The sequence below is a fragment of the Suncus etruscus genome, chromosome 1 (genome assembly GCF_024139225.1).
Source record: "Suncus etruscus isolate mSunEtr1 chromosome 1, mSunEtr1.pri.cur, whole genome shotgun sequence".
Taxonomy (NCBI): Eukaryota; Metazoa; Chordata; class Mammalia; order Eulipotyphla; family Soricidae; genus Suncus; species Suncus etruscus.
In genome coordinates this window covers 84341717-84369557 of record NC_064848.1, presented here as the reverse complement: position 1 = coordinate 84369557, position 27841 = coordinate 84341717, and the positions used below count along the sequence as shown (strand labels likewise).

Below are 27841 nucleotides of genomic sequence, written 5' to 3'. Positions count from 1 at the left end.
TCTGCAGTAGAGTCTGGGGAAACTGAGTATGCATATTTTTAGATTTTTTTCATGCCCATTAGCGCACAGAGGTGACAGTCTTATTCATTAGGCTGGTGAAGTCCAAGGGATGGGGTGGTTCTGGGAAAGCTTTTGCTTTGCTCATACAGGGTATACACTTCTTTTTTACTCTTCTTGTCTTCAAAGTAGATGTGTAGGCAGTCATCTTGAATTTAAAAAACGTTTTGTAGGGGCTGCAACAATAGCATAGCTGGTAGGAATTTGCCTTGCATGTGGCTGACCTGTATTTGATCCCCAGCATCCCATATGGTCCCCCATATCTGCCAAGAGTGATTTATGAGTGCAGAGCCAGGATAATCCCTGAGCACTGCTAGGTTTGGTCCAAAATTAAAACTAACCCCCTCCCAAAAGAAACATGTTGTACAATTTAAATAAAGATGAGGGCCCGGAGAGATAGCACAGCAGCGTTTGCCTTGCAAGCAGCCTATCCAGGACCAAAGTTGGTTGGTTCGAATCCCGGTGTCCCATATGGTCTCCCGTGCCTGCCAGGAGCTATTTCTGAACAGACAGCCAGGAGTAACCCCTGAGCAACGCCAGGTGTGGCCCAAAACAAAACAAACAAACAAACAAACAAATAAAGATGAGGGCCGGAGTAATAGCATGGTGGTAGGGCATTTGCCTTGCATGCTGCTGAACCAGATGGACCTGGGTTTAATCTCCAGTATCCCATATGTTCCCTGAAGCCTGCCAGGAGTTATTTCTGAGTGCAGAGCTAGGTGTAACCCCTGAGCTCCGCTAGTGTACGTGGCCATGGGTTTGACCCTTGATGCTACTCACAGACATGGAACAAAGTTCCAGTGGCTATAACAGTGTCTGATGTCCAGGGAGCACCCCAATTAGTGAACAAGCACTATAATCAAACATTTGCAGCTCCAGGCCATTAGAACAACAGCAAAGGGGAAGGGACAGGAAAGTACAGAGAATCAGACTTCACATTGAAATAACAGAGAAGGACAGATCTAGAACCACATCTCCATATATTCTGGATATAAAGAAACAGAATAGGGAAATAACAAAGATCCAGAGGCAATAGCAAATGAGAACTTGTCTTCAGTAGGAAGTTTATCATGGGAGAGGAGAGGGTGGGTGAAGGATCCTGGAACAATGGCAATGGGAAGTGGACACATAGGTATGGAGCTAGAATAGTTCATGTACAAATTGCTAGTAATAATAGTTTGTAAACCACGGTGCTCAAAATAAAAACAAACCTATTTTAAATGTTCTCATCACCAAACGTTGAGGGGCACACAGAAAAGAAGTGAAAAATCAATCTGGGTGATTCATTTTCTACCAGAGAAAATAATATTTAAGTCTGAACAGCAGGTTTCTGCATCCCCATGGATAGCAAGATAAAACTTCCAGTACAAACTATTTGCATTTCCCAGGCTCTTATATCTACCTGATTTCTAGCCCTCTAGAATGACATTTCCTATCTCAAATTGCCTTGCATAGGGAACATTCTCTTCCAGTAATTCTGATCATCCTCTGGAGGGCAGTTGGTTACAAGTACCTAGCTGAAGCCAATGCTGTTACCACTGGAGCCTGAATAAGCCAAGGGTACAATGATGACATAAATAGCTGGTGTTATGGAGAGTGTGCTTGGAGATCAGGGCCATGAGACATCTTTAAACTGGGGAATAGATGATTTCATGCTTGATGTGGCATTAGATTTCTCATACTTGGAATTATGGTGAAAGTTCCACAGAGCTTAAGCAATTTACTCAAAGCAAAACAGGGTTTTGTGGGGAAATGGAAATTGGCTGGTAGGTGTTCTTTGCACCACAAATATGCTAGGCGTCCTCCTGGAGTGGGCAGTAGGTCCAGTTAGCAGATGAACAGAATGGCTAACAAATGCTTACGAGCCAAGCCCGTGAGTCACATAGTAGACCAGCCTGGTGATCCTAGGAAAGGCCAAATCGCATACTTCCTCTCTTTGTTGTCAGACCCCTAATGTCCTTCAAAAGTTTTCTGAGGTCACCAAAGACCAGAACCAATAGAGTATAAAGGGCAGGATAATTTCTTCCACTTGGACAGAACTTGCTAAAAGTCTGGTTGTGGACAGAATTAGTTTTTGTTTGTTTGTTTGTTTTGTTTTGTTTTAGAGCCACAGCTGACAATGCTCAAAGGTTACTCCTGATTCTGCACTCAGGAATCACTCCTGGTGATGTGTGGGAGACCATATGGGATGTTGAGGACTGAACCCAGATCGGCGGCATGCAAGGCAAGAGCCTTACGAGCTGTACTATTTCTCTATCCCTCCAGAATAATTTTTTGATTTTTTTTTTGGGGGGGGGGACACACCCGGCGGTGCTCAGGGGTTACTCCTGGCTGTCTGCTCAGAAATAGCTCCTGGCAGGCATGGGGGACCATATGGGACACCGGGATTCGAACCAACCACCTTTGGTCCTGGATCGGCTGCTTGCAAGCAAACGCCGCTGTGCTATCTCTCCGGGCCCGATTTTTTGATTTTTTTTATTTAAGCACTGTGGTTACAAAATTGTTCATGATTGGATTTTTTGAGGAATTTATCTGTTTTACAGTGCTCAGTCTTCTAGCTGATGCCACATCTGTATTCCCTTGCCACAAAACCTATTTAGAAGTAGTCTTTCTCTCTTCCATTTTTCTTCCTTTTAGACACTTTGATTTGCAATATAGTGCACGTTTTTCTCCCCAGCATTCCCAGTTTTCCTCCCACCCACTCTTTTCTGTGTGCTTATGGGGCAGGCATTTTACTTCTCTCTCTCATCTCTCTCTCTTTCTCTCTTCTTTTTTGACCCTGTGGTTTGCACTGTTGTTAATGAAGGGTATCACGCATGTCACTTTATCCCTTTTCAGCCACAATTCTTGTCCAGAGTGATCAGTTCCAACTATCATCATCAGAGTGGACCCTTCTCTATTCTGACTACACTCTCTGCTCTTTGTGTCAAGCTTCCTTCCATGGACTGGTCCTCCTGGACCTTGTCTCTGTTGTCTTTAGATACTATTACCAGAGACAGGAAGGGAATATGGCAACAGAGAGGGTAAGAGGGAAACAAGGGACATTGTTGACAGGAAATGTGCACTGATGAAGGCTGTTGTACACTGTTATGACTGTAACTCAATCATGAACAACTTTATGTGTGATAAATAACTGTATTATGAACAACCTTGTAACCATGGTATTTAAATACAAATATTTTTTGAAATAGAAAACATTTTTTATTCTGACAATGACTTAATGACTTTATTGTGAGATACATTAACTTTCACAGATTTCTTATTACTGTACTTAAAATAATTTTATTTCTACTTACCTATAGACAAATAATATAAAATATATTATTTCATGCTTGCCCACATGGTAGTCTTGGGAATGAGTGGGAATCCAGGGACAATTGTGAAGGGAATTTTACATTGTTCTTGAAACAACTGTATATGAGCAACCACATAATATATGATCTTTAAAGATATCTATAAATATATATAATATAAATAATATAGTAAATATATACTTTATTTAAAATCATATATGGTTTTGCCATATAAATGTGTGTGTAGTCTTGGGGCAGGGAGAATTAAAAGGGTTGAACATATGCTTTGTATCAGGAGCTGTGTTCAGTCCCTGATACTATATGGTCTTCTGAGCATACCAAGAGATGATTCTCCCCTCCACATAATAAGGAGTCCTCAGACCATATCCCTTATTAACCCTTCACTCATCCCCTTTCAAGGAAGGTTTTGGGGGACCTACTGTGCTAGAAAAAGAGCTGTGAAATGACCTTGTGAGGAGTCCATAGAAGGGAAGGAGATAATTTGCCCTATGGAGATACTGGACGTCTATAGCTTTTTAAAGTGATGGACCCTATGGTTCATCTTTCACAGAATGCCAGGAAGTTGAAACATGTCTAGAGGTGACAATTTCATGTTTAGAGTAGGAAGTCTTTCCTGAATTCTGGGTACTGGGATTATCATTCCTGAGCGGGGGTGGGGAAGTCTACGAGGCAATAGAGTAATGTAATTCCAAGACTCTTTGAGGCTGATCTTCAGGTTGCTTGGTAGAAACTTTGGAATTAAGCACCTTGGTCAAATTTGATTCACATCTGTTAGTGTTCCACCTGTGAACTAAGAATGGTTTCACTTTTATTAATGTTTGGAAAAAATTGAAAGGAGAATGCTTTATGCTATGTGAAAATGATAGGAAATTCAATTTTCCATGGCCATGAAGTCTTGCTGGAACACAGCCAAACTTGTTCATGTATTCCTGTCTGTGACTACTGGCAAAAAACAGTGACAGAGAAGTTGTGACAAAGAACATCTGTCTTGCAAAGCCCAACTAATGTTTTGTCTAGTACAAAAAATTATTTTGTCTCTTTTGTCTAGTACAGGAAGCAACGGCATCCTCAGAATGTTCTGCTTCTCACCTTGGCCCCTGATCTTAGCTTTGAGAGTGGGACAGAACTGGCAAGTGAGGAGAGAAGAAGATCCTTGCAGTCTCTGAGATTCAATTTCCTATGAGCTGACTGGACTGGAGACTCAGTATTACCTTTACTCTAAGTGAAAAATGTTGGCAGGACCCATCCTGTGCTATGTTCTGTGGGTGGGGGAGGTCTCCAGGAACAGCACCTGGTGGTGCTGGGGACCAAATCAGGACCTTGGACATTCAAACTCTGCACTAGACTACCTTCAATTTATCCCCAATACCTAGTCTCATTTTATGTATATAAAATGAAGCAATATGCTCTTTTGTACATCTTCAAATTTCTATTACAGGTTCATTTTCATGGTGTTTTCCTTCCTGTGCCTTCTTGGCTTTTGTTGGTCCTATTTTAAAAGTAACATCTCTGTGTCTACCTCCATCAACCTGAGTCCAAATCCTTTTATCTGGTTCCAACTTATTGGCCCTTCTTTGTAATGTCAGAAAGCTTAATTTTGCTAATAAAATAAGGTACCTCTAACAAGGTTGGTTTTATTTCCTCAAAAAAATTTGCTTTAAATTTTCTGACAGGTTTTATTCAGAGTGTTGGGTGATATTTTCACCCTCTACTGAAACCTTTAAAGGGGCCATGAATGTAGTTTAGTGGTAGAGCTTGTGTTCTGCATGATTGAGGGCTCAGTCCCTTGCACCAAACTAAAGCAGTTTTGATGTGGTTTCGCCATCATCCAAATACAATTGGAATCTCAGGTACATGCTCACATTTAAAGTACTTTGTGTAGATTTCTTTTATATTTATTCTCCTCCCCCTAACTTGATTGAGATATAATAAAGAACAAATAAAACTACAAAGTATTTTGATTTGATATTTATATAAAGGATTATCACCTTCAATCTAAGCGGCAATTGAATAAACACAACCAGAACTCTACAGAGTTAATTATTCATTTTGGTGAAAACACAAGTTCCTCTCTAAACAAATGCCAATGATCAGTATAATAATCAATATAATAAACTACTGGATTAAATGATATTGTCACCTATGGACACCATGTCTATCACATCCTCTCTGAGAAGTTTCTCACATGCAGGAACTAGTAGCTGAGCCCTACTGGACAAGAATGAGCACTGTGGGGCCAGAGAGATAGCATGGAGGTAAGGCGTTTGCCTTTCATGCAGGAGGTCATCGGTTCGAATCCTGGTGTCCCATATGGTCCCCCGTGCCTGCCAGGAGCAATTTCTGAGCCTGGAGCCAGGAATAACCCATGAGCACTGCCAGGTGTGACCCAAAAACCACACACACACACACACACACACACACACACAAAAAGAACGAGCACTGTGAGTTCAGATGGCAACACCTCCTCTTCTGCATGACTTTGACATGTCACTAATAGATCTGGGAATCTGTGTTATCATCTGAAAATTCCAGTTATATTCTGTGCCGTCCAAGAAGTGAGGTTGAACAAGCTCATGTCCTGAAGGTATTTTCTTGGTTTGTTTGGTTTGGCAATGTTTATGGCTTGGCAGTGTTCATGGCTTACTCTGCCTATTTGCTCTGTGCTCTGAGGTCATTTCTGGCAGGGATCAAACTTGGGTCACCACAAGGCGGTGGATGCAAGGAAAGCATCTTTGTTGTTGTTGCTATTGTTATTTACTTTATTTAAGCACTGTGAATATAAGGTTGTTCATAATCGTGTTTTTTTCACAGATAGAAAGCTATTCATGATTGAATTTCAGTCACACAATGTACAAAATCCTTCACCAGTGCACATTTCTCAACTCCAATTGCCCCAGTTTCCCCTCCCGCCTTCCCCTCTGCCTGCCTATGGGACAGTTTTCTTTTCTCTCACTCACTTTCTCATGCTCCTTTTAGACACTGTGGTTTCCATTATTTTACTGAGGGATATTATGCCTATCATTTTATCTCTCAGTACCCAATTCTTGTCCATTGGAAATGATCACTGACATAATGTTTCCTTCTTTGTCCTAACTGCACTCTTCTGCTATCTGTGGGAAGCTTTGTACCATGGATTAGTCTTCCATGCCCTTTCTCTATTTTTTTTTTTTTGGTTTTTGGGCCACACCCGGTAACGCTCAGGGGTTACTCCTGGCTATGTGCTCAGAAGTTGCTCCTGGTTTGGGGGACCATATGGGACACCGGGGGATCGAACCGCGGTCCGTCCAAGGCTAGCGCAGGCAAGGCAGGCACCTTACCTTTAGCGCCACCGCCCGGCCCCCTCTCTATTATTTTTGATAGTATTACCATACTATCTTTTTTCCCAAGGAAAGCATCTTAATCCTATATACTCTGGCCCTAGAAGTTGTTTCTAAGAGTCAGTTACCACATCCTGCATGCTATTCTTTGAATCTGGAGCCAGAACACATATATACCTGCTATATCCCACTGAGGGAAGAGATAAAGCCCCCAACTGAGAAATAAGCATGTGGCCTCAGTCTTTTCTCCCTCTTCTGAAAAGATGAGAGGAATCCTGCAAACTAGCAGCTTTTTACTTCAGTTCTCTTTTGTTTGTCTTTTGTTTTGGCCACTCTCAGCAGTGATCAGGGGTTACTTCTGGCTCTGCCTCCAGGGGTCACTTCTGATGGTGCTTGGGGGCCATATGGGATCCTGGAGATCGAATCTGGGTCAGACACATGCAAAGCAAATGCACTACCCATTGTGCTATCTCTTAGTTCCCTACATCAATCCTCTAAATCCTAGCAGTGTAACAGCTAGGGAAGGGACGGGAGCACTCAAAGGAGAGATAGAGTTTAAATTGGATCAGCAGGACCTTCCACACTAGAGAGCAGTAGAGACCTAGCAAGGCTCCGAGTCACAGTCTCATGCCCTGACCACCCCAACCCTTTCTAAGTGTTTGGGCACAGAGATGTGAGAATTCTCATTCAGTTCCTACTAGCCCTGATTCTGTTGTCAGTGGAAACGGAGCCAAATCTCCCAAGGAGGTCAAACAAATCTCAGGATGCAAGTCCTGCAGAGAAAGGATAATTTATGATTCAAGACCCTCCAGGTCTATTTATTTTAGAAACCTGTGTAGTAAAGTAAGTTTGTAAGTAGTAAATTAAGTTTGCACTTCTTCCTGTGAAGTATATCCTGTGCATGAACTTTCTCATTTCCTTTGTCCAGAGAAGTGTTTTTCCTGCTTCCCAATGACTCTATGGGAGGTAATGAAAGCAGTCCAGGAGAGAACAATTCTGTTTTCTTGCTTAGCCTCTGATCTGTCTTTCCTCCCTCATTCCTGTTCCTTTATACTGGATGGATTGTTTGTAGAAGCTTTGACTTGGAACAGTCATGAGGGAAACCCAAGTCTTCGAGCTATTGTCTAAGAACATTTCCTGGTGGTTATTTTGAGGAAGGACAGGCCAGTGTGGAAAAGAACCTTCCCACTGTCCTCATCTGTATGTCCCCAGGTTGGTACTGCCAGGATCTCCTTCATTTCACACATATTAGAGATAGATGTTGTGACTGGTCTTCTTCCAGGCTCTCCCATTGGATGATTCATGCTTAGAGGATCTGGTCCTGCCATGATCCTCTCTCTTCTCCATCTGTCACTCACTCACTCAATCACTCACTCACTTACTCACTCACTCACTCACTCACTCACTCACTCACTCACTCACTCACTCACTCACTCACCATGAACCCATCTCTCTCCTGCCCCACAAATGTCATCTTGCCCCACAAATGTCCCCAGCAACCGTCATACATGCTCTTTGAGGTCCAGAACCTAAACACTCCCAAAACATCCTCCTGGAGGCCATGCAGCACACTTTCTCTTCTCCTTTAAACAGACAAATTTTCAGAGGGACCAAATGACCTTTTTTCTCCCACCCCTAACCCCATTGCCATCTGAACCCTCACCCTTGTCCCACTAAGGGGGACTATGATCAGAAGAAGCAATCCTATTCCACCCTCTTTTCACCCCTCTGGATATCTCTCTACTTTTTTTTGCCTTTCTCTCTACTTCATTGCCTTTTGATCTTTGAAACCTTTCACCTTTCTCACATTCTGTTTCCCTCTCTACACTTTTCTTCTCCTTTAAATTGACTTTTCTCTCCAGTTCAGTTGCTCATACTGGTTCTTCTAAGAGCTCTGTCCTGGATATTTTCCCACTCTCATTTCTCAAGAAGTGGTATCTGCTTCTTTAGTTTAAAAACCCTTGAACACTTGCTTTTTTCCTCACAAACTGACCCCTCTGCAACACCACAATTCCTTTTGACCTTATTTTCTTCCTATGGGCCATCGATGCAATTTCCACCTGTGACCTCCTAGGAATATCCTGCCTCCCCTGAGGGACCATATGATATTAACATTGTGAAAGCATCTGTGTAGGAATCATGGGATCAGGAGAGGACAAGGGAAATTGGGGTTTCCCAGAATCACTGAAAAAGCAATTGTATGGGCCGGGCGGTGGCGCTAGAGGTTAGGTGCCTGCCTGCCTTGCCTGCGCTAGCCTTGGATGGACCGCGGTTCGATCCCCCGGTTTCCCATATGGTCCCCCAAGCCAGGAGCGACTTCTGAGCACATAGCCAGGAGTAACCCCTGAGCGTCACCGGGTGTGGCCCAAAAACCAAAAAAAAAAAAAAAAGCAATTGTATCTCTTTCCTCAGTGGAAAGGTCACTTGCTGGGGGCAGACAAAGAAAAATGGACAGCCATGGGGCTTTCCAAGAAGGCCCTTAATCAGATGGGTGAGTGGTTCCTCTTCAGGCTCCCTCATCTACAAGCCTCCAGGTGTGGTGGAACAAATCCCTAGAGACTGAAGGCTGGACTTGACTGGACAGGCTGAGAATGGGAAGTGACTACTTCCTATATCTGACACTTCCTTCTGAGTGATAAAATGATTCTGAAACTAGACAGTAGTCATGGTTTTACAACACTGTAAATGTATTCCTGTTAGATAAAAATACCTCTGAGGTTTACCCCAGAAGAGGAACCTCTGGTGCAGAACCAAGCCATCTACATGAGAAGCATACTTAGAAGTGACATGAAATTTTAAAGTGGAAATGATTCTGGCCACTAAGCCACACCTTTACCCAGACAATCTAGACATGTGTGCTCTGCAGTTACTAAACTAGAAATTATAGCAATGAACCACATATCCTTCGTGTGAGTTATAACCATGGAAGGCAGTGTTAATGTTGAATTGGACCTTTTTTTTATTAAAAAATATTTCTGTGTTGGTAATGAACTCAGGTTGGGTATTTTGGTGGAATATTTTGGTTACTTGAGTTGAGGTTGGTGTAAAAAGCTGGTCTGCCTTTTAAGGCCTGGAGTTGTTGGGACCCTGTTGGGACCAGCTAGAGAAATGTAGAATGATCATTGACATTGGAATGGGGGTATATAATGCCCAATGCTAGGTCTTAACAGATGCTGCCATATTGTAATTCTTGTGGTAACTCTGCAGTGTTGGAGAGGATAAGTGCCATTGGGATTTGAATCAAGCTTGTCTACCTCTAAAGTCTGCAGATTGCTATGAAGTCTGAGCCAACTGAGATTTCTTGAATCACGAATGGAGGATTTACTGGGGATGATGGAGGGCAGGGGGCTTCTATTAGCCTTGGGTTCTGCTTGTTGTTGTTGTGGTTGAACCCAAATGTGCTTTTCTTTGTGCCTCAGTTTGGTATGACCCTGTGAGGTGCTGTATATTCAGCAGAATCCTTGACATTTTCTCTATCCTGTTGATAAGAAATTTGCTGAGTGAAATTTGAGTCTTTTTCTGCTTGTCATTTTTCTCCTGTGGCTCACCATGGCCTTTTCATTTCCTGACTCATAATCAGTCAGGATGAGAGCAGGTGACTGACGTATGTGATAACCAGAGCTCTCTGCTACCCACAACATATCCTGTTATTGTGCATCTCATTTTAGCTAGGGGAGGTGTTGGGCCTGTGGGGACCCACGCAGGGGTCTCAAACTCGTGGCCCGCGGGCCGCAAACAGCCCTCTGTACAACATTTTGTGGCCCTGCCCTAGAGGAATCTTTTTTTGTTTTGTTTTGTTTTAGTTGTTTGGGTCACACCCCCCAATGTTCAAGGCTTACTACTGACTTTGCACTCAAGGATCACCTCGACTTTGCCTCCTGCGGCCCCCAGGTAAATTGAGTTTGAGACCCCTGCGAGAGGTTTCACTATGGGAGTTAGCATAGAGTAGAAAAAGACAGGGATCCGCAGAACCAGCCCTGAATTTAAGTTCTAGTTTTCACACCAAACTTCAGTTTTCGTTTTAACTAATGAGCTGCTCTATTTCTTTATTGATATCTTTATTCTTTATTGTCAATGCCATACTCAGCATTACTCAGGACTCACAAGGATCATAAGCATAATGTGCACATTTCCCTAAAGAGAACATGCATCATCTGCTAGATATTGGTGAAGATCTTTGAAAAATGCCACTTTCCCCAACATGTTTGAAGATATAAAATGTATGACTTCTAGAAAAAAATTAAAATGTATTGTACTTATTAGAAGGAAGTAAAACTTACTTCTTCCCTCTTCCCAATTTCTTCTTCTTCTGGGTTCCATTTGTGGTTTCAATGTAGTTCTTGTGATGGCTGGGAAGTTCTGGAAGAGAGAAACTTAATATATCACATAAAAAACTGCTTTCAAGTTTCCGTACTCTGCTGGGTAAGACATACAGCCCAATACTTTAGTTAATATTTATAAATTCCAAAAGGAAAAATAAGTTTCAACTTTAAGATTTAGAATGAGGGTGCCGGAGAGATAGCATGGAGGTAGGGTGTTTGCCTTGCATGCAGAGGATTGTGGTTCGAATCCTGGCATCCCATATGGTCCCCCGAGCCTGCCAGGAGTGATTTCTGAGCGTAGAGCCAGGAGTAACCCCTGAGCACTGCCGGGTGTAAACCCCCCCCCCTCCAGAAAAAGATTTAAGTGAGAAGTCAGGCATTCTCTTTTAGGGTAGTAATATTGCAAGTTTGTTGAGTTTTTGTCCCATATCAGGTGGCAACATTCTATAAGGAACAATCTAGTAGGAGTCCTGCCAAACTAAGCCCATCTTCTCTGGTGTTATAATATCTGAACTGAATAAAAGCAGCCTCTTATGGTAATAAAAAGGGGGACACCAAACTGGGGTTCCTCTTTCAGTAGTACTTCCTGCAATGTGGAGTAAGTCAGAGGAAAGTATATTGAAAATCTGGAAAGAACTAAAAATGAGAGATAGTGTAGGCAGAGTGAGAAAAAAAATCCGTTTTTAGAAGTTGCTCTCTGCTTTTACTCAGTTAGTTCAATTTTTTTGGTATTTCTTCCTGACATGGTTAGACTGTTTTAGTTGCTTGCAAATAAACTATCTTTAAAAATTAATTTTAGGTTCGGAAAGATGTTACAAAGGTTAAGGTGCTTCTTGTACATAGCTGACCTCAGTTCAATTCCTGGAATCATATATAATTCTCCAAACACCACCAGGACTACTACTCTGCGCACAGAATCTATCCTGAAAATAGTCAAGTATGACCCATAAATAAAAGAAAAAAATATTTTATTGATACATTATATATAACATTACAAAGCTTTTGGGTGTATATTGTGGTAGGTGTCTTAATGTGAAGTGGAGAGAAGAGGTAGTAGCCATTTAGAGGAAATTTACTTTCCTTTCTCTTTTCCTTCCTGGAAAAAGCACCGAGGAAGTGCCTGCGATTGTTCAGACTAATAAAGTCTCCGTGAGAATTCATGGACTAGATGTTTGTATCTCACCAGTTCCTCAAGGCAGTGGCTAGTCTATGCCTGAGTTCTACTGACCTACATGGTATGAAAATTAATCCCCATTAACCCAATTTTAACCCAATTTTTCAGGGAGCTGTGGAGCTGAGGCTGGAGTGGGAAAAGGAAAATTAGTTCTAACTTCTTCCCAGTTTCTTTTCTTTTAGAAAAGGTAAACGTTGAAGGGGGGGAGGTGTTCTGTTTATGACTGAAACCTAACTACAATCATGTTTGTAATCCTGATGCTTAAATAAAGAATTTATATTAAAAAAAAGAAAAGGTAAACGTTTTACTTTTTTTTTTTTACAGAAAGGTCTGTTACCTTTCCTCATAGAAAATAATTTTAGGAGGAGACAAATATTGAAGTAAAATAGTTTTATGTAGAGAACATGAGGAAGGAAAGGACAGAGTAAGGTATTTAAGATAGAATACAGACAACTCCTTTTTTGGAAAACAAGATTGATATTCCTCAAAAACTAGAAGTTGAGCTTCCATATGATCCAGCAATACCACTCCTAGGGATATATCCTAAGAACCAAAAAATCACCATGCAAAAAAAGTCCTCTGCAGTTCTATGTTCACTGCAGCACTACTTACAATAGTCAGAATCTGAAAGCAGCCCAAGAACAAATGAATGACTAAAGAAACTGTGGTATATCTACACAATGTATATCTATGCAGCTGTTAGGAAAAATGAAGTCATGAAATTTGCATACACATGGATGGATATGGAGAGTATTATGCTGAGTGAAATGAGTCAAAGGGAAAGAGATAGACATAATAATCTGACTCTTTGGGGGGGTATAAGAAAAAAAGATAGTATGGTAATAATATTCGGAGACAATAGAGGTGAGGGACAGGAGGACCAATCTATGGTAGAAAGCTTACCACAAAGAGCCAGAGGAGTGCAGCTAGGGCAGAGAAGAGACCACTATCACAATGATAGTTGGTCTGGACAAGAACTGAGTGCTGAAAGGAGATAAAGTGATATGCATGACCCTCCCTCAAGTAACAATAGTACAAAACACAGTTACTAAAAGGGAAATAAAAGAAAGAGAGGGAGAGATAGAAGGAGGGAGGAGAAGTAAATGCTTGCCCCAGAAATAGGTAGAGAGAAGGGATATTGGTGGTGCTCATGGGTTAAGGGTGGTGTACATTGTAAGACCAAAATTCAATCATGAACAACTTTGTAACCATGGTATTTAAATAAAGAAGAAAAAAGAATGTTGCTAGGATGTTGTCAAGAAGAAAAGATATGAACTTTTTTTGGGGGGCCACACCCGTTAGATGCTCAGGGGTTACTCCTGGCTAAGCACTCAGAAATTGCCCCTGGCTTGGGGGGACCATATGGGACACCGGGGGATCGAACCGCGGGTCTTTCCTTTGCTAGCACTTGCAAGGCAGACACCTTACCTCTAGCGCCACCTTGCCAGCCCCAAGATATGAACTTTTAATGGTCAACCTTCATGTTCTTTTTTTTTTGTTTTTGTTTTTGGGCCACACCCTGTGACACTCAGGGGTTACTCCTGGCTATGCACTCAGAAGTTGCTCCTGGCTTCTTGGGGGACCATATGGGACGCCGGGGGATCGAACCGCGGTCCGTCCTAGGCTAGCGCAGGCAAGGCAGGCACCTTACCTCCAGCGCCACCGCCCGGCCCCAACCTTCATGTTCTTATCACTGCTTTTTCTTCCTATGGAGCTTCTCTCTGGAGGGTGTCCAGCTTTCTCTGGACTGGTGTTGGCCAAATAAAAATCTTATTAGCTTTAGTTCCTTTATTCACAAAGGAGTCTGGCCTTTCTTTTTAGGGCTATTTTAGGGCTAGTGACAGAGTAACTTTGAATCACATCTTTATTATATTACTTCCCAAGAATTTATTGCCAGACCCACCCACCACTATCTGCTTGCCTATTTATTATCAATCTCCATAGAGACTACATTATACTCCCCACTCAAAGTTTAATTTTCATTCTTCACCCTCAATTAACGACTGTATTTTTCGGAGTAGAAGACGACTTTTGAAACAAAAGAGTCAACCAAAAATCGGGGGTCGTCTTATACGCCGAGTATATCCTGAAAAATGTTTCAAATATGCCGCTAAATGAAAATCGTCTGAATATTGCCACAAAACGAATTTTTCAACTCGATCCTGCACCAATCATTGCCAGGCTGCTCGGAGGGCCTCTCTAACTCAGCCAATCCAAGCAGGCTTTTTATGCATTATACAGTGTTCTGGACCCGAATCTAGACTGTAAAAAGCCTGCTCAGATTGGCCAGAGTCAGAGAGGAAGTCTATTACAGTATAACCTTTGAACCTTTGCTTGTTGTGATTGCCTCACTGTGGTACATACAGTTGCAGCACAGGAACGTTCTGTTTGATACAGCGAATATAGTCCTAAACCTATGTTTTAACTGCAAAATTAGGGGGTCGTCTTATACGCCCGGTCATCTTATATGCCGGAAAATACGGTACTTCTACACAATCTATCAAATCTCCTTTTTTCCTTCTGGTTCACACTATATTTTCTTAAAATTTAAACTCTTAGGCATTTGTTTTGGTTTGGTTTGGTTCCAAGTATGAGTGGTCATATTTATTTATTTATTTATTTATTTATTTTGAAGTCATATTTATTTGTCCTTCTCTGTCTGTTAAATAAAATACGTATTTTAAAATAATTATTTAAGTATTTTATTTAACATGATGTTCTCTAAACTCATTCATGTTACACAAAAGAGGGTTTTATTAAAAAAAAATTAAAAACAGGGCCAGAGAGATAGCACAGTGGATAGGGCATTTGCCTTAAATATGGCCCACCTAGGTTCAATCTCTGACATTCCATATGGTTCCCCCAAGCCCAACAGGAGTGATTTCTAAGGGAGAGATAGGAAGTAACCCCTGAGCATCACTGAGTGTGACCCCCCCCCAAATTTAAAGAGATAGCTCAGCATGTAGGGCATTTGCCTTGAATCTGGCCAACCCTGGTTCGATTCCCAGCATCTCATATGGTCCTCTAAGCCTGCCAGGAGTGATTTCTGAGTATAGACCCAGGGGTAACCTCTGAGTGATGCTGGTGTAACCCAAAAAGAAAAAAATTTTAAGCAATTTTTTAACCACTTTATCTTCTTTATCTAATCATTTGTTATTAGGCACTTGACTATTGCAACTAATGTTGCAATGAACACAGGAGTACAGCTATTTCTTCAAACTAGAGTCTTTTATTTTGGATAACGGATTTGCATCAAATTCTGTTTCATCATAAAACAAACAAATCAATAAGCTCCAGGTTCACTTGGGTTAAGCTACCTTTGGTGTTTTTATTGGTTCTATGTTTCCAACATGAGTCTGAATCTTAATGGGTTTTTGGTTAATTATTTCATGGTTAAAGATTAGTTCTCCATATCTATGTCCCCACCAATTTTCACAGAACGCTCTGATGCAAGAAATTTAGAAATAAAGAAATTAGGATACCTAAGGGGAGGAGATAGATATAATGTTGCCTGTATTTACATTTTTGTGAGATTACTGGGTTTCAGAAATTTGCTTTCCCACCTTGTCTAGGAAAACTAGTATTACAGACTTTTGAGAGGTCTTTAATCTCCCAGAAGTCAGCCAGGAACTTTAGGAATGTATGCGGAAACAAAGGAGGACTGTGGCAGATGAAGGAGGACAACTGCATTAAAGAATTAGTGGAACCAGCTAAGTTTGAAGGTCATTGTAGACACAGTACACCACAATCAACAAAACCTAGAAACAAGTGACTAAAAATGTTCTGGAGTTTTGGCTTTAATACTGACAAGATCAATACTACTTGAAAGGAGTATTTAAAAATTGTGTCCAGATATTTGTAGTTTTACCTGAAAAACTTTACACTTTTTAAATAGGAAAAAAGGCTAAGTAGTCCCTTGAAACCTAACATGTCAATCAATGACTTCCTCCTGAAAGAACTTTCTTGCTTCTGGCAGCTGAAGTGTGAGTAGGCGGGAATAGTATGTTTTATTAAAAGTTTCCTCTTCATTAGCACATAATAATTTGTGTCACTTGATAATGATTTATAAATCTTCCCATCAATAATTAAACCTTTTCTAAAGTCAGGACAAAAATAGTTATTTATGTTGTTGACTTATTTTTTAAAATAACTACGTTTGCCAGAGATTTGTCTCTCTGTTTTTCATTTCCCAAAGCAAACAGCTGTTAGATTTCCTTCTTGGTTCAAAATCTAATTTTGTTTCCTGATTAATTAATTTCCTATTTGGGGCATGATTATATTGATTATATGAACTTATTCTGGGTGAATTTTATTTAAATTTTTATCATTAGAAGTTAATTCATTATTCTTTTTTAGGAATAAGGGCATTATTAGATGGCAGTACCCCACTCTGCTTTGTAAATTCTATATACTAGATAATTTACAACAATAGATTATTGTTGGTGAGGGAAGCAGTCTTGTTCTCATTTCCAAATGGTAGATATTAGAAACCAAGGTAGAATTTCATGATACTCATCAGCAATATTTATATCTTAGAGCTGAAGAGGCATGAGTCATCTTCACCCACTACTACACTTGTCAAATTCCTATGGGGCTAAATATGAAAGAGTGTGGAAATGGGAATCTGACTATCATTATATTAGCCACTGGGCCAGTTCATAAGAATGCTGAAAATCTCTTAAGTTGTTAGAATGATACACAGAGTTCAAGGGCAAGTATATTTTGTGTGAAATTGTGGGACCTTATTTGCAGGCATCCCACTGTGAGGCAGACTGAGCTTTAGGAGGTGTTTTTTTGCTCAGATCTTGGGTATCATAGGAACCCCACAATTGAATTGAGCAGCTGAAAAGCCACCTGGCTTTGAGGAAGAGTGGGAGGCAGAAGAGAGTTGGCCAACAAGCATATGGCAGGGGGAGAAACTGCTAAGAGTTCTCTGTCTGTTTAGCACAAGTTCTATCTTCATGCCATAGTGTCACTATTAATGTGTGCTTACATTTGATGGTCAGAGAATATGATCTAAAATTTTTTTATGTTAAAACTTAAAAAAGGGGACCAGAATGGTGGCGCTAGAGGTAAGGTGTCTGCCTTGCAAGTGCTAGCATAGGAAGGACCACAGTTCATTCCCCTGGCATCCCATAAGGTTCCCTCAAGCCAAGAGTGATTTCTGAGCTCATAGCCAGGAGTAACCCATGACCATCAAGTGGGTATGGCCCAAAACAAACAAACAAACAAAAACAAAACAAAAACAAATATAACTTAAAAAGTTTTAATGAATTGTTTCTCTATGCAGCTATTTCTTGGACACTTAAAATTATTTTGCACTTGATAAGGTTCTAATTCAAAGTCAATATCAGATTATTAATAGTGTTATTTATTCTTTTAGCACTAAGTGACTAAAATAGTTCTGAGTGTGTTGCTAAAACTAACTCTTTAGAAAATTTGAATACAAAAAAGTAAAAAGGAAAAAAAAAGAAAATTTGAATACAACTCATTTTTTTAATGTTTCTTTTACCATTTAGCACAAAATAAAAACATTAAACCAATGGCTCTTTTTTTTTGGGGGGGGGGGGGATGAGTCATAGATGGCAGTGCTCAGGACTTACTCCTGGCTCTGCTGAGCATCACTATTGGTGGTGCTTGGGAAACCATATAGAGTCCTGGGAATCAAACCCAAGTCAGCCATGAACAAGACAAGCATTCTACTCACTGTATTGAGAAGACTGATGGCCCCTAGAAAGGAGGAGGAGCCAAGGGACCTCAGTATGAGAGAGAATGTAAGGAGAAAGGGGGTGAGTGATGAAGGGGCAGAATTTGCCTCTTTGGGACTGAGACCTGAGAAGCCCGAATAGAATTGCCATTTCAAGTACTCTGAAAGTTGGCACTAATACTTTTAGGACATAAATTACCTGAATGTGGACCCCAGAAGGTGAAAAGGTAGCAGTAATTTGGTGTATTCTTAAATCAGTATTAAATTTATAAAATCATGGGGCCAGAGTGATAACTCAGAGGTAGGGCATTTGCCTTGCACATGGCTGACCTGGGTTCGATTCCTGGCATCTCATATAGTCCCTTAGGCAGGAGCAATTTCTGAGTGCAGAGCCAGTAGTAACTCCTGAGTGTCACTGGGTGTGGCCCAAAAACAAAAAAAAATTTATAGAATCATTATTAAAATTAAGGGGTGTCATGTGGCCACATAAGTGGTCACAGGGTCCACAATTTTGAGAATCTGTGGAGCTAGGTTAATAAGTTCATATGGAAATAGCAGTGGTTCTTAGGGGCTCTCAAAAAAACCTCAACGTGATCAGCTACAAGGCCTATCAAAGTAGTCCATAAGTTTTTCCTGTTAGTTGTGCCTCTCTTTTGTGAGTTAGATGAGCCAATGATGATGGCCATTTGTGCAGACCTACCAGAAGGCTCTGGATTATGGGTTTGGCTGCCTGGACTTCTGGAAGTACAGAGGCATGAAGGTATGTGGTTCAGTCTAGCTCTAAATTGTGCCTGAGGATGTCAGCCACAAAACTGGCCTGAATATTTTGGTGGCTAGGAGTCCCTGCAAAAATTAATGAAAAGGCAGTGAAACTTGGTCATTGGCATGGTGGCAATAGTAGGATTGGTCTGAGTGTGCATAACCCAGGTAGGGTGGGAACTTGCTTTATCCTTCTCTGAAGGACCCCAGTGCAATCAGCTATGAGACTTGTGCATCAATGAGTTAGGAATTTGTTTTGCAGACTTCTAAAACACTTCTCAGAGGAACCAGAAGTCATTCTTGGTAATATTTGGCCAGTCAGTAGAATGGTTAAGTTATAAGGTTTGGTGATTTGGAGTCCACAGTGCTGGGAGTCACTAAGCCTTCACCCAGCCATTTTAGGAAGGGTATGCAGAGCTGAGAGAAGTCAGTTTAGGGTATTTACATGTCAAAAATATGCCCTACCCCTTTGCACTATTCCAAGACAAGAGCTATTCTGAGTCAGTCTCACCATTCTACCCCACAAGATTACTAATAGGACAATTAACATCAAGTTATACTCAAGTTCTCAATATTTCCTAACTGGGAACCTGGGAAAGGATTTGACTTTGAATCAGCAGTCCAATGATAAGACCCAATTATAAAACATGATACTTGAGGTGGGGGAAATCTAGTTTTGTGTGTTAGGATTAATTTCAGGGTAGATATTATATACCTTATGACTGACGAAGGCATTGAACTATGCAAGGTTAAAGAAGTGCAGGTGCATACTCCAAAAAGGTAGAGGTACATTTTGTCTTTATAGCTCCCCAGCTCCTGATAAAAGTAAAATTATTTCAGGCACACAAAAAGATCCCCAATAATGTTTTAACTATCACTGCAGTAGTTAAAAATCAGGTAGGGAGATCGCTTCGGCAGCACATATACTAAAATTGGAACAATACAGAGAAGATTAGCATGGCCGCTGTGCAAGGATGACACGCAAATTCGTGAAGCATTCCATATTTTTAAAAAAATATTAGGTAGGACTGGAGAAATACTATTAGTGAGTAAGGCATTTGCTTCCTACCTGGCTCACCTGCATCTTTCTCCACATAAGGGCTAATGGGAACCTCTTCTCATTTTTCCCACCACAGAGGCTCAAATTGAAGCCAAGGTCTTGGTAAAGGAACATGCCAAGCCTAAATTTGCCCCCACTATGAATACAGAAACCTGTGTGAATACAGATTAGATATCTGAACCCTGCAGTGATTCCTCAGTGTTTTTAAGGGCTAGATTATAGCTCAGAGAAGCTCTGAAATGTTAGCTTTGTTTTTCTTTTCAGAGGAAAGCCCAGGAAAAATGGAACAGGCATATTCTCTCGTGAGTATGGTGAGTTCTTTCTAGAACCAAGTCCATATTTCAAAAAATCATAATCTCCTAACCACACACTGGCCAACCAGAACCTTGCAACTTGAGAGAGAGAGAGATTGCCTTCTGCTAGACAAGAACACAATATTGTCGGTTTTGTTGCTCTAGAACCAAAGGAAGAAACCTTAGAGCGGTGACCTACCTGCTTACAAAGTGGTCCCCTTCACTCCCTTTATCACTGAGAGAGAAGTAAGTTCAGGGCCATCATTCCCATCTGCAAGTATGTGGCAATCTGTCTAAAATATAAATGTCTTTTTCTAATCATTTTTATTAAGACCATTGGAAATTACAAGTCTTTCACAGTTGTATTTAAGGTACATAGTGACAGTGAATTAGGGCCATTCCCATCTCCGGTGTTGACTTCCCTCCTTCATCACTCCCAGCATGCCTCTCATACCTCCACCCTTAGTCCCCTGGACTACTAGTGTAACAGGTCCATTTTGTGTATAGCTTGTTGTTATTGGGTCTCTTGTTTCTATTGTCTTTGACTTTGGTGTGGATATTTAGGTTTGACTATTAAATATAAATTTCTGTGACAGAAGTGGAAATGTGTCTGAAGGTTTTAGTGGAGAAAGGATACTGTCTTCTTTTTTAAAGACTGTAATATAAATCTTAAATCACCAACTTTGGAACCAGACTTGGTAGACTGAGACTGGCTCTGTTTCTAACTAGCTGTGTCACCCTGGGCAAATTGTTTACATTTCTCTATGCCCATATATTTCTCTGTACAATAGTGATATTAGTATGCAGCTTTCAAGGGGCTTACCTGAATGTGAAATTGCTACAATATGTAGAAGACATACAACATTCCTTTTTACAAGTATGCACAAATGTCGGCACCCACAGGCGTCCATTGCAGTCACATTACTGTCACTAGAGGGCACTTTAGAGCCTAGTCTTGAAACAATCCTTTCATTGGCATAAAGAGTCCATATCTGTCTCAGAATCAGTCAACCACAGCTGCGGGAAAGGGCAAGATGAGACCAGATCAGCCAACAACTCAAATGGACATGTGAAATTGGAAATAAATGGGGGACTTCAGGGCCGGCAAAGATAATGGATGAATCTGGAATTGAAACAAAATTAGCATGAACCCTATGCTATAGGCAATTAAGGGCCAACCAAGGAGGAGAGAGAGAAGCATGAAACCTCCTGATGGGCAGAGAGATAGCATGAAGGTAGGGCGGTTTACCTTGCATACAGAAGGACGGTGATTGGAATCCTGGCATTCCATATGATCCCCCAAAGCTGCCAGGAGTGTAGAGCCAGGAGTAACCACTGAGTGCTGCCAGGTATGACCCAAAAACCAAAAACCAAAAACCAACAAACAAAAAATCCTCCTGTATCCAAGACTCAGGAGCTTGGGAAGTCAAGGAGAGAGAAACTAAACATCAAATCTGCAAAAGAGCTTGAAGGCCAAGGTCTGAAAGTAAGACTAGAGACAAGACAAGAGCAACAGGCTGATGAGGAAAGTCTGAGGAAAATGAAGCAGGAGGAGCACTATAGGGGTCTCATTTAGTCCTCCCCACCCAGTATTGTAAGCAAGCTCTTAGAGCCACCAAACTGCTGTGATTCTTCTCTTTTTCTCCATCCCTACTCCCTTAGGTAGGTCCAGGCTGAATGAATGCTGTTTTGTGTGTTAGTGTGCCCACACCCACTGCCTCTGTTTAGAGGGAACTCTGTAGCTTCCAAAGGCCTCCACATTATTCCTGTTCTTCCTCTTGATTTGCCTCATGATTCAAGGAAGTCTACCTGGGTTACATCTGGTGACTCAGAAGTGGTTGCTAGTTTCCCCAGGTTGTGGCTCCATCCCAGTGGATTTCATAGGCATCTGTCTTTGAGAAATGACTCGCTTCCCTCCCATTTCTAGCATTCTCGTACCCTGCCACCTCAGGATTTTACAACATCTTCCATCTGGCATGTGTGACTATGTGGTAGGAAGGGGTGGAGATAAGCCAAAACATCTGAATTAGGACTGAAATGGAATATTCCACTCTCCAAGGGGGCGAGTTTCTGAGCCAATGAGTGTTAGAGAAAGAAATGGGACATTTTTCAAATCTGTGTGCCATGTAGTGCTACTCACCTTCGCTATCCTAGTTTCTAAGGAAGGATACATGCTTTGATTAAATGCATAAGTCACACTAGAAATTCCTAATAAAGTGCCCTGAAGCGCAGCAACCTTGTCTGTGTCAGCTTTTCTGTTTTCACCCTTCTTCTTGTGTCTGAGATAGCTCTTTAGTAAAAAAAGTATTGGCACCAGAAACTGGATTGGATGCAGAAAGTCAAGATAATCTTAACCCTGGAACTTGACTCTGGTTTTATCTCTGTGGTGGGTGAGATTCAGGGACAATTAGGGACAAGTTGTCTCTGAATGTTTTTTCAACTGTCTCTCCAGGCACATGCTGAGTTGGGATGTAGCCTGTTCCCTCCCATGGGCTCTTGCTTCACCTTCTGCTCTTAAATCTTCTCATTCCCAACAGCTGCTTCAGACTACATTTAGGTAGAGATGATGCGAGCATTGAGTTCCTTCAGAGGCATCCACTTCATCTCACCTTTCCCTTACAAAACCTGAGACATCCATGGGGCCGGTGCGGTGGCGCTAGAGGTTAGGTGTCTGCCTTGCCAGCACTAGCCTAGGACGGACCGTGGTTCAATCCCCAGCGTCCCATATCCCAATCCCCCAAGCCAGGAGCAACTTCTGAGCGCATAGCCAGGAGTAACCCCTGAGCATTACTGGGTGTGGCCCCAAAACCAAAAAAATAAAAAACAAAAAAACAAAGAAAACAAAAACTGAGACATCCTGCACATTGTCTTTAATTTTTTTTTCAGATAGCATAACCCCTTCCAGAAAACACAATTGAGAGTTGCCTTCCAGAAACATACTTCCTGGAGTCTTCTCTTCATTTATACACTCAGGCTAGACACCTTGATCTCTGTGTCTTTACCTCAATACCTGGGACTTCATTTTTTTTTGTTTTTTTGTTTTTTGGTTTTTGGGCCACACCCGACGGTGCTCAGGGGTTACTCCTGGCTGTCTGCTCAGAAATAGCTCCTGGCAGGCACGAGGGACCATATGGGACACCGGGATTCGAACCAACCACCTTTTGGTCCTGGATCGGCTGCTTGCAAGGCAAACGCCGCTGTGCTATCTCTGGACTTCATATTTTTATAAGACATCTCAAATTAAAATGGACACATTCTACTTTTGTAACCAGAAATAAACAACAACTCTGTACATGTGTATCTCAAGTGTCCTTAGTGGGGGTAGTTTGTTGTTGACACTTTTTTGCTAAATAAAAAGGTAAAGAGACTGTAGGAAGTGAAGGTTAAGGATTTTGGTGGCATGAGTATAATAATTTAATTCTCAGGGTTTGAAAAGAGAGGGAAAGAGCAATATTAACTATATTATATTATTCACTCCTGCTTTACTACCAGAAGAAAACTTCTGAATGAGTTTGATGTATATAGCCACTTCATAATTTTAGATTAAAACATTTGTATATATTTGTATACTTCCATGGTGTGGTGTTAAAATTATGTGCATGAAAATGCAGTATTAATAGTATTGTAAATCACAGAGTTTTAATTAAAAACTTTTAAATATATCTTGGGAAGTTAAGTAAGACTTCCTCCAGATATATTTATAGGAGAGCATAGTTTTGCCAGGTTTTGTTACTCTCAGATGTGCTGTCTGTTCTTCTGATAGGAAACCTCAGCTAGCACTGACCAAGACAGTTCAGGGACTGTTCAAGTGGACGAGGAGGGATTGGTAGTGGACCTGAGGCTTAAGGGCTGATTCTTATATCAAAGGGACCCTCTTGGTCAAGGTTCAGAATAGGCACCTTTCCAGAAGAAGATGGTAAGCCAGAAGACAAGAAAGAGAAGAGTCCATTCTCTTCACAGGACCATTAGCTTCCTGGAAGTTGTTGCTCAGGGACTCAGTTCCTTTGCAGATTCAATAAGAAGGGTTTTCTCCCTGGCCCAAAGATCAGGTGGGGATAAGATAAGGTCATGGAGTGTTTTGGTTTGATAAGTGCTAGAAACTAAATTGTAGTTGAGATAAATCAATTCTCCAGCTGGGAATTGGGGAGAGCAATGAGCTGCCTCGAAGTCCACACAGAAGTTGCTTCCTCTTTCTCAGAAAAGGTTTTAATGGTTAGACCTCAAAGGAAACACCTGCATCATCTCACGCATGTGAGAATGGCCTATATCAAAGAGGACAGAAATAGATGCTGGAGGGGATGTGGAGGAAAAAGAAACACTCACTATTGGTGGGATGGAAAGAGTTGTAGTCCCTATGGAAAACAGAATGGAGATGTCTCAGGAAGTTAAACATAGAACTACCATGGCTTCAACAATCCACTCCTAGGTACTTCTCCAAAGGATACAAAAACACTATTTCAAAAAGTCATAAATGCACACATATGTTCATTGCAGTGCTGTTTACAATAGCCATGATCTCACAAAAGAGTAGATAAGTGAATTATGACATATAGATATAATGAAATACTCAGCTATAAAATACAAAATTGTGTTTTTTGTTACACAATGAATGAATGTAGTGAAGTCATGCTAAGAAAGAAACACTAAAAAGATGGCCTGGTATATATGTGATACTTGAAACAAACTCAAAGAAACAAAAGTACTCAAGGAAACAAGGAACAGAGTCCAATGAAAACAAACCTGTAGATTCCATCACAGAACTGAAGTTAAAGAAGAAGAGAGGGGAGTGGGTATAAGGAAGAAAGAGGCCCAAGTTTCCGAAGGGGAGAATATCAGCACTTTACAGAAGGGTCTTCGAAGTAACATGGTTTTTTGTTTTTTTGTTTTTTTGGCCACACCTGGTGATGTTCAGGGGTTTCTCCTGGCTATGCACTCAGAAATTGCTCCTGGCTTGGGAGACCATATGGGACATCAAAGGATTGAATCTCGGTCTGTCCTAGGCTAGCGATCACAAGGCAGACACCTTAGCTTGTACCATCTCTCCGGCCCTGAAGTAACATAGTTCTGAAAAGGTAGGAAATCAGAACCTTGAAACATATAAGTTCTATAGACCAATGTTACTTCAATAAAATATTTAAAATTTTAAAAAGGAAACTGTTGTATACAACCTCCTGTCTTCTTCAACCCCTCTTTATATATGAGGAAATGAAAATGATGGTAAAAATATAGGACAGGGAAAAAGGGTTTTCTTTTCTGGTTTAAATGTCTAGCTCTGGGTGGATGCAATAGTACAGTGGAGAGGATATTTGTCTTACATGCAGTCCATTTGGGTTTGATTCCTGGGACACCATATGTTTGCTTGCCTGAGCCCTGCCAGGAATGATCTCTGTACAGAGTGAGTAGGTCCTGAGCACCTACCTCCATGTGTGACCTCGCAAAAATAACAAAATTTCTAGATCTATCACTTACTGGGAGTTTGGGGTGAAATTACTTAGCCTTTCTAGTTTTTTGTTTGTTTTTAATTTAAAACTGAAGGAACTTCACACAGGCCGAAACAAAGAAACAGATTACCATGAGCCTTAAACTACTGAAATAAAAAGGGCAGGAAAAGGACGAAATTGAGGGAGGAAAGAAAAGGTAAAGAAAAAATGGAGAAAAGGTTAATAAGAAAAGGTAAAGAGAAGATAATAGGGTCGGGGCCAAGTGACTCTAAAACATCGTGACAGATAGGTTTGTGAGCAGATCTAAAACTTACAGCCAACAATACTGCAAACAGGGGCCCAAACTACAATAATTAAACTTAAAAATGTGCTGCTAAGGAGGCAAGCTGGGAATTGGAAAGGGACCTAGGAACACTGATGGAGGAAGGTCACACTGGGATTATAGGAATATTAAATACCTGAAACTCTATTATGAACAACTTTTGAAATTATGGTGTCTTAATTAAAAAGCTTATTTTAAATTCTCTCTCTCTCTCTCTCTCTCTCTCTCTCTCACACACACACACACACACACACACACAGAGGAAAGAAATAACAATTGGCTGTCTTGTTCTTGGGGTCTGGTTATTTCATCTTTTTTTTTTGTTTTTTGTTTTGTTTTTGGGTCACACCCGGCAGTGCTCAGGGGTTAATCCTGGCTCTACACTCAGAAATCGCTCCTGGCAGGCATGGGGAACCATATAGGATGCCAGTATTCGAACCATCGTCCTTCTGCATGAAAGGTAAATGCCCTAATTCCATGCTATCTCTCCACCACCACCACCACCACCACCACCACCACCACCACCACCACCACCACCACCACCTCCACCTCCACCACCCTGGTTATTTCATCTTGATCTCCACTGCTCTGAAGGATTTTTTGGCCTCCTGACCTGAAACAAATGGCCTCACTTTGTGAGGAAAGGGGAGGATTTCTACTTTGGCCATCATGCTGGGGCCACTCAGATAGAAGGAAGGGGCTTTGTGGGCCTGGACTTTGGCAGAGATCTGCCTTCACAACTACTCTTTAAGAAGGAAAAACAGGCAGTAAGAGGAACCAGGATGGGGTCGAGTAATATTTATCCTCAGAGATCTCAACACAGAGGGACTTCTCCTATCTCAGAAGGTCAGCTCATTGGTGGTGCAAGAAGTAAGGCATTTACCTTGTATGCTCTAGCCTAGGACAGACCACAGTTTGATGATCCCCGGCAGCCAATATGGTCCCCCAAGCCAGGAGTGATTTCTGAGCGCATAGCCAGGAATAGCCCCTGAGTGTCACTGGGTGTGGCCCAAAAACCAAAAAAAAAAAAAAAAAAACAGAAAAGAAAAAGTAAGCTCATGGATCTTCTTCTTTCTTCCAAGTACTCATGCCAGTCATTGGAAAAGGCATCACAAAAAGGATCACATTGGAAAAGGACCACAAAACCAACACAGCAAAGAGATGTTTTATCATATCTCGTATCTCTTTAGTCCCTGATTCCATTCAATCATTTATAGAAATTTATGAAGTACCAGGAAATAACCTAAGCTCTAGACCATTCTGATGTTGGTTTTCTAGGGTGGTTTTTTTTTTTTTCTTTCCCCTTGCCTTATATCCCCCATTTTACCTGTTAATCCTCTTAGTCTCATCTTCTAAATGGGAATCTACCTATTGCTCCCTTAGAATAGCCTTGGAACCCACGGGGCAACATCGCCTCTGGCTTAGAAAAGCTCTCAAGTACAGATATATGCTTGGGTCCATGTTTGGGTCATCGTTTTTTTTCCCCAGAAGATAAATTATTCCTTACTTCACTTAGAGCTAGAATTGATTGTCAGGAACTTAGGTTCTTTCCCATATCTATGTAGATTCTTGTAGATTCTGAATTGCTGACATGGCCACCCACACTCTTGCTGGTCTCCTTCAGGACTGCAGTGAGACTCACATATTGAGAAACACCAGATAACTCAGGCCCAAGGGCTGAAGGAGTAGAGGGAGTATCTAATATTGTCTGCTGCATCCTGTTTCATTTACAAACACCTGGGTTTTTTTTTTGTTTTTTGTTTTTTTTTGTTTTGTTTTGTTTTGTTTTGGTTTTTGGACCCCATTGGGTGGTGCTCAGGGCTTACTCCTGGCTATGAGCTCAGAAATCACTCCTGGCTTGGGGGGACCATACGGGAAGCCAGGAATTGAACTGTTGTCCATCCTAGATTAGTGCATGCAAGGCAAACACCCTACCGCTTGCCCACCACTCCAGCCTCACAAACATCTGTCTGATTTGCTTTGCGCTCTGCCTTGTGCTTGAAAGGAACAACAGAAAAGCAATAGGGAACCCAATTTCTCTCTCCAAGGAACTTTCAATTTAATTAGAGAGACCA

At 41.3% G+C, this 27841-nt stretch overlaps 1 long non-coding RNA gene and 1 other non-coding gene across 2 annotated transcripts in view; one reads left to right on the top strand and one right to left on the bottom strand.

Annotated features, from left to right (window-relative positions):
* The window catches only part of LOC126024856 (uncharacterized), a 68280-nt gene extending 54757 nt beyond the window's left edge, over positions 1–13523 (bottom strand). The window contains exon 1 of the long non-coding RNA XR_007500959.1: positions 13461–13523. This is a non-coding gene — a long non-coding RNA (uncharacterized LOC126024856). The remainder of the gene's footprint in view (positions 1–13460) is intronic.
* A 6029-nt stretch (positions 13524–19552) lies between these two features.
* LOC126026313 (U6 spliceosomal RNA) lies at positions 19553–19659 on the top strand. Its single transcript, XR_007501612.1, has one exon. It is a non-coding gene; the product is annotated as a U6 spliceosomal RNA (small nuclear RNA).
* Positions 19660–27841: the final 8182 nt, after the last annotated feature.